Genomic DNA, 8,074 nt, shown 5'->3' with positions numbered 1-8,074 from the left:
ATGAGTCCCACGTACTCCCGCCAGGTGCAGTCTCCGGGAGTTCCCACCACCGGTGTTTGGGAACACCGAACCGGTACGCCACCTTCAGAGTGTGGTCATCCCAGCCGGTGCAACTGGCCACGTTGGTGAAAAAGTAGGAGAACTCCCGGACAGTCAAGTCCGCCTGTGTCAGCTCCATGAGGAACCCTGCTAGATCCATAGTTGGTCGTTCGTTCTGTTACGAATGAGGCAGCGAGGAGAGAGGATCTAAATGCAGGTTTCTTTATTTAGCAAAATCAAAACAAACACAAAGGAAAAACCCTCGATGGGGAAACAAACATAAACTAAGAACTCGGGCAGGGAAACACAGATCAGGCTTGACAACATTCAACGAACGACAAGGAGTGAACAAAAAGCAGGGCTTAAATAACCAGGGAGTGATGACTGAATTAGACACAGGTGAGAACAATGAACAAAATGGCAGTGGTGATGGCAGGTGGATTCTGGGAAGTGTAGTACATTTAACAATGACAAGTGAAACCCAGGGCAGACAACAAGGGAATCGTGACACTAGTGCATTCATGCATCAATTTACGCTAAGAATGGTTTTGCAAACTGTTTGCCAGACATATTGTTATTAAAACCAATCATAACGTAAAATGTTGCAAATGCAACAAAGAATGGTTTTACGAACATTTTACATAGAAATTAATTCTTCTTGTGTTTCAGGAACAAGACCCAATGCACATTATGTATGTACACAAAGGCATACATGCATTTCTTTTACCTAGATTGAACACGTTGTGTGAGTGTGAAATGTTTATATAACATTGTTGTGAGTTTCCTAGTCTCAGCATGTAACATTACAAGCACTCATGCTCTTCCAAGTCAAGCCAACTAATACACTAACTGAAATGAGATCAAAGTGGAAGAGGCTGAGACTTCAGTGGTACATCTTGAGTGTATGCCTCTTAACAGAAGAGAATAATTAGGCTTTACTTCTGATATCTTTGTATTGCCTGGGATCAAAGGACACCCATCCACACCCATATGCACAGACAAAGTTTTAATAATTGTCAATCATTTTCTAAGTAAATTGTTTATTCACTTAGATGCTGTGAAAACTAAATGAACCAGGATCATTGCCGTGTATAAAGATGTCTTATGCTACGTCCACATTAAAGTAATAGTTCACCCAAAAATGTTTAATCAGCTGTTAAATTAATGTTTATTGATATAATTAATATAAATATTTAAGAACTTTTTAAAATCTAAATCCTGCTTCCATTCTGCAGCAGTATGCTCATGACATAATCGCATTGGCATTTGAAGCACGCGAGAACTGAGGCATGTGCGTCACAGCCAGAAGAACAGCGTTGTTTACAAGTGAAGAGGAACGCTGTACAGTAACTTGTTTGGTTTTGTTTTAGATCTGTATTTATCTGTTTATTTACTCACAATGGTATGTTTGTGTACTCATCCTGGATGTCTCAACCAAGTGGAGAATGTGAGATTATGTCGATATCATGGCAACGTGAATACGTCACACAAGAGGCTGCTTGAACTCCACCATCTCGTGAAGTGAGATGCGATGGTTTATAGTTAAAAAGTACTTAAATATTGATATTTTTTGCACCAAAAGTGATCTTATCACTTAAAAAGACATTAATTTAATCGCTGGAGTCGTATCGATGACGTTTATGCTGACTGTCTGTGATTTTTGACCTTCAAAAGAAAAATCTCAAATTCACTTGCATTTTTAGGACCTACTGAGGTAAAACACTTTTCTGTTTTTCTTCAAATGTGTTCTGGTGAAGAAAGGAAGTCATACACACCAGGGATATCATGAGGGTGAGTAAATAATGAGAGAATTTTCATTTTTGTGTGAACTATCCCTTTAATTTGGATACACTGCAAATGCGTAACTCCGTCCATACTGCCATTTTCAACCATTTTCCAAAAGTTGCTCGTCCACACTAAAAATTATGAAAATGCTTAAATCACCTTATTGCACCTGCAAAAAATTGCTGTTCCATGTAAGGTATGAAATGCATTTCTATGCGCCGTGTCTGTTGCAAGACTGCGCATGTAATCTGATACAGCCTCTGTAACACATTAGCTATTATAATCATTATAATCGATTATTAAATTCCTTAATCTATGCATCAAAGTTTTAGAATAATATTGATGCATTTTTACACCCCTACATACTTTTATTAACCATAAAAGGTGTGCATGCTTTAATTTTTTGTTGCAACCATGGCTACGCCACTGCTCTGTTGGAGAGGCACCACAGCAAAGGGGCAGGTTCAGGGGCTCAAGCCCCTATAGCCAGCACCTCTGCACTTGCCAGTTCAGTGGTGTCAGTTAGCATCTAGTTGCCATCTTGGAAATAAAAATGGTTTTGCATGTTTAATCCAGTTTTGCAAAAAAAATCCTAAAGTGATGACAAAGTGATACCTCAGTCACCATTTGCTTTCATTGCATCTGTTTTCTATACAATGAAAGTAAATTGTGATCAAGGCTAACATTCAGCCAAACATCTCCTTTTGTGTTCCACCTTAGAAAGTTATATGGGTTTTTAACAACATTAGGGGAAGTAAATGATGACATCCTTTTCATTTTGGGGTAAACAATAATTTTAACATTTGCTTGTCCAATCAAATAATAAGTCAAGAAATGTATTGTTATTGATTGATATCAGTTTATTTGTCATGTTGGAAGTGGAGTGCATTGCATTGTGATGTACAGTATTCCATGAGATGAATGGAAAAATCCACATCCATAACATATTACAGTGTGCCTGATTCTCTAAGCCTTATGGGCCATATTATAAACAACAGAACTGGGTGAAATGGACTCGCAACTGAACCAGGCTCGCTGCCGGCTTTAGAGAGGTGTTGTTACCGTGCACTTTCCTTCCCTGGGGTTATCCTTTGTCTTGAGCTGACTCATAGGAAGTCATGTGACCTGTCTCCAGTCATTCTATTGTGGGAGTAAAACAGCCAGAAGCCCATTTAGAAATCCAGAAAGTGAAAGGCATGGCAACAAAGTCTAATGACCCGATGGGCCACCTGAGGGTTTGCCACTCTAATCCCACAATGGAGGTCTGCAGTAAGACTGCCGCTAATTCAATTCAGCTCAACGTTATGGACAGGTTGTTTCATTAGGTGGGTGTAAGCATGATTTTTGAAACAAGTAGAAGTAGACTTCACTTATGGTAGAAGTTACTACTGTTGGACCTTGTGTGCTCAGATAGGAGACAAAGGAAGGCATACACACCATTATAAAGCCTGACTGAGGCCTATAGGAACCCATTGTGATAACACAAAACAGCACCAAACCGACTACAGATCCCAACAAGCCTTACTCACTTTACACCTAGGTGTGAGATTCTGAAGGATCGAACTCTCAACTCTTTTTGAATGAAATGCACGACAGAACACATCCCTAAACCATGAGGTCATAGAGAGTTTAAAACTGCGGAGATTTCTCCAAAGCTTGCTTCCAATGACAGTATGTGCCGCATCTAGTTGCTGCCCTGCTGCTCCCAGGTGTAGCCTCGTTACCCAAGGAAGTAATGTACATACCTGAACTTTGGCTATACAATCTCCATCTCGCTGGATGAGCCGAGATTCTCCGTGTTCCACCAAGCACGGTAACGGATCCGAAGGAGCCGGCAGAGCAATCTGTGTTTCACACTATTGCCTGCAGAAGTGAAGAAAGAAGATTTCTCTTCCTTCTTCAGAGTCAACTTCGCTGATATCTCCACCAACCTGCCGAGAATCAGCCGCCATATTACCCACCGACAGTGCAAGGAAATGGCCTCCTGTCATCATTGCATCTCTCAGTGATAAAACTAACAGTTGCCGTCTCACCCATGATCGCTAAAACGGCTTCGGCAGCTCTCTCTCTCGTGCTAACCGCACACACACACACACACACACACACACACACACACACACACACACACATTCCCTCACAAACATTTGGCGAATGGATAACTTGGCGATAGAGCCCAGAACACACGTTAAACTGGGAGATGCAATTAACCAGTCTCTCCGCAAACATGTTTTCCATGTTTTATGCACTTTCCATTGACATGATGGTTTTTATACTTTACAAACTTTATATTCTATCCGCTATCCTAACCCTACCCCTAAACCTAACCCTTGCAGAAAATTTCAGCATTTTTACATTTTCAAAAAACATAATTTAGATTGAATGATTTATAAGCTGTTTTCCTCATGGGGACCAACAAATTGCCATGGCAGAATGTCTGTCAAAGATGAAGGAACAGAGACAAAGGTAGAGTGAGCAGGCAATCACTGGCTCCTTAACACACCAGCCACCGAAGTTCTAATGTCATACAACTGCCATGATACAGCCACTAAACTAAAGCTACCAAACCAGATGGTCTTCTAATGGTTCCCCAATGAGTCACCGTGCATACTGACGATGTTGTCCTCCATCATCTCAGCGTCGACAAACATGACACGGAATCATGGACGCATTTAGAGGGCACAACCTTCACACACACACACACATACACACACACACACACACACACACACACACACATGTAGTGTTTCCATGTTTTATGGGGACTTTCCATAGACATAATGGTTTTTATACTGTACAAACTTTATATTCTATCCCCTAAACCTAACCCTACCCCTAAACCTAACCCTCACAGAAAACTTTCTGCATTTTTACATTTTCAAAAAACATCATTTAGTATGATTTATAAGCTGTTTTCCTCATGGGGACCGACAAAATGTCCCCACAAGGTCAAACATTTCGGGTTTTACTATCCTTATGGGGACATTTGGTCCCCACAAAGTGATAAATACACGCTCACAAATACACACACACACACACACACACACACACACGTTGTGTTTCCATGTTTTATGGGGACTTTCCATAGACATAATGGTTTTTATACTGTACAAACTTTATATTCTATCCCCTAAACCTAACCCTATCCCTAAACCTAACCCTCACAGAAAACTTCAAAAAACATAATTTAGTATGATTTATAAGCTGTTTTCCTCATGGGGACCGACAAAATGTCCCCACAAGGTCAAAAATTTCGGGTTTTACTATCCTTATGGGGACATTTGGTTCCCATAAAGTGATAAATACACGCTCACACACACACACACACACACACACACACACACACACACACACACACACACACACACACACACATCTAAACTCCTCTCATGTATTATAGGCATATCTGTAATCATATCTAATCATGTTACTGTTTTGTTTTTAGTTGGAAGTTTATCGTCTGCATTGAATTGACTATTTATTGATATTCCTGCATCAATAAACTTTGTTATACTTTAAAGAGAAGTGTATTGGTATTGTTCTGCATGCACCTGTGCCAAAGGCTGGCAGGGGATGACAGTGTTCGGATGCAAGCCTTCATTGTTTACCTTTTGAATTTCGATGTTCTCCAGACGTTGACTTTCCTAAGAGAACATTAATATATTGAGACTGTTATACTGTCTGGTTATTAGTCTCTGATTCCAGGGTGGTGCCCCAGTAATATTAATCCTTATTAATATTCTATTGATTTTAATAATTAATAGTTATCTTTATTGGTTGTTGATTTGATGGTTTATTAGCTAATCTTGATTCTAATCGATGTTCTATTGATTTTAATATTGTCTTTCATGACTGTTGATTTGAAGGATGAATAAGTTAATGTTGATTCTAGTCAATGTCCTATTGATTTGAATAATTAACTTTGTTGAATGTTGATTCTAATCAATGTTCTAATGATTTTAATAATAAATAATTAATTAGTTCAAAACTATAACTTTTAAGTAGCTAAGTGAATATTCTAGGAAAATCGAGAAATAACAGTCAGGAATCAAACAAGGAAAGTCTCATTTTCAGCATAAACAGCACTTGTAGACAACACTTATCTGAAGTCCAATCTGAGACACAAATAACATCCACACACATAAGACGAAGAATCCTTCCATGAGTCCACAGAGAATAAGCATTACAACATTCAAGGTCAGAAATAGTAGAAAGAGAGAGAGACGAAATTACCCCTCAAAAAAGTCAGTACGAAGATTTCTCTTCACGACTGCTAGTGGAGGTTATTTATTATCCAGTTTAGCTAAAGTTAGCTTCACCAGAGCGGCGCCAAGCAAGCAGTCATATCAACGATGTTATGCACTTAGCGGTCTTCAGATGTGGGGCGGGCGTTTACATTTTAAAGAGACATGACAACTAGCCTATAAACAAACTTAATATAAATTATTGTAAATAATTAATTCACTAAATTTACCGTATCCACTACATGAATTTAATCAGATTTGCCATTATTATTTTTACTAAAATATAAGTATCTTGGGGACCCCCCCCAAGTCTATTTTTTTACATCTTATGGGGGGTTCTGTACCCCCCCATTCAAGCACTGGTGTTGGGCAAGCTGCTCCAAAAATGTAGCATGCTAAGCTACAAACAACAGAGACATTTGTTAAGCTAAGCTAAAAGCTACATGCCAAAAGTAGCTTGCTACATTTAAGTTACATATTTTTTTCAACCGCAGATGCACAGAGCATACTGTCATAGACAGAGCATACATGATGTTTATCAAAGCCATGGTACAGTATACAGTAGGTGCAATATGTACCATATGTGCATGTTAAAAAAATGCTAGTACGCATTGCATATCCCCAGATAGCAAAAAATATCCGCACGGCTTCTTTTTGCCGCCATCCCTAAGCTGTCGGCTATAGGTGCGTCCCACTGAGGGGATGAAACGTTTGCTGCCGAATTCGTCACTCCCATTTCTTGCGAGATGCTGGCGGCAAGCCGCTTTGAAATATAAGGATTTCTACTCTCAAAATCGACCAACCATGTTGGCTATTATTATTTTTTGCTCCAAAGCATTAGGGTTTATAACAGAGGCTTGACTCTTGATTCCATGATAAGGTAAGGTTTAGGAAATGACATTTAAATTACTTTGAAACTCTGAAGCTGATTATACAGTAATATATGTAAAATATATTGAATTATTTTATGCACTTGAAAATTGTTTACATTTCTTTGATTGCTGCGCATTTGAGACATGCACCAATAAACCAAAAATAATTCCTTTTGTAAAACTTACTTGGCAATAAATATCTTTATGATTCTGATTAGGTTTTAAAATAGATATTTAATTCATGGTATGAACAATTTAGCAGAATAAATTGATGAAGTTAGACTTTTCACTGAATGCCTGACTATCAGTGAACAGTGAAAGACATCTGCAACATGGCCAAAATCTCGGTATACTTTTAATTTTTTTATTAATTTGCAACCATGGTGATATCTATCATAAACATGAAAATCCCTGTTTTGACGTGAAGGATAAACTCAATGAAAAAGCTAAATTATCCTCTGGTTTCACAGTTGCGCAGAAATTTCGTTTATGTCTACATTTTTTCCAACCTCGATTTTTTTTGTTATTTTACCTTTTACAGGTTTTGCAATTATGACCTGTACAAATGTTTAAGAAAGTGTTAAAGTCCCTGTAAAGGCAATAAAAAAAAATCTAAACGCATTATAAATGTTAAAAATGTATTGCTAAACACATTACAAAGACTGAACTGTAGTTCCGCTGTCGCCATATCTGTTTCCGGTTTACTTGCGCGTCGCCTAAAATGTCTGTTTTTACTCGATGTCTCCAGAATCTTCCGGAAATAGCGCCAGCTGATGTTCATCGTGATTGTTGATGCCTGGTCCCCTGTCTCGACAAGCAAGAGGGACAAGGGCTTTAAACTCTACATATCGAAGTTATCTGTACAACTACAAGGGTAAGTATTTTAATCTAATGTGTGTGGCAGATAGCTGCTAGTTGCCAGGTTCATTTTTATGCAAGGTTAGTATAGAAGCTTGTTTTTCTTAGTTTTAAAGCAGACTGTTTGTTAATTTTGTGATAATTGTAATATAAATTATATTAACTTGCTCTCCTCTCAGTTTCTAATAAAGATCAGGGCACAGGTGAAGTCACTGTCAGGGCATTGTGCTACAGGTCCATGAGGAAAGCAGATAAACCTCACAGTTTGAGTGTATGGTG

The sequence above is a fragment of the Xyrauchen texanus genome, chromosome 43, assembly GCF_025860055.1.
Source record: "Xyrauchen texanus isolate HMW12.3.18 chromosome 43, RBS_HiC_50CHRs, whole genome shotgun sequence".
Taxonomy (NCBI): Eukaryota; Metazoa; Chordata; class Actinopteri; order Cypriniformes; family Catostomidae; genus Xyrauchen; species Xyrauchen texanus.
The sequence above is the reverse complement of the archived record's forward strand: the minus strand, read 5'-3'. Positions refer to the sequence as shown.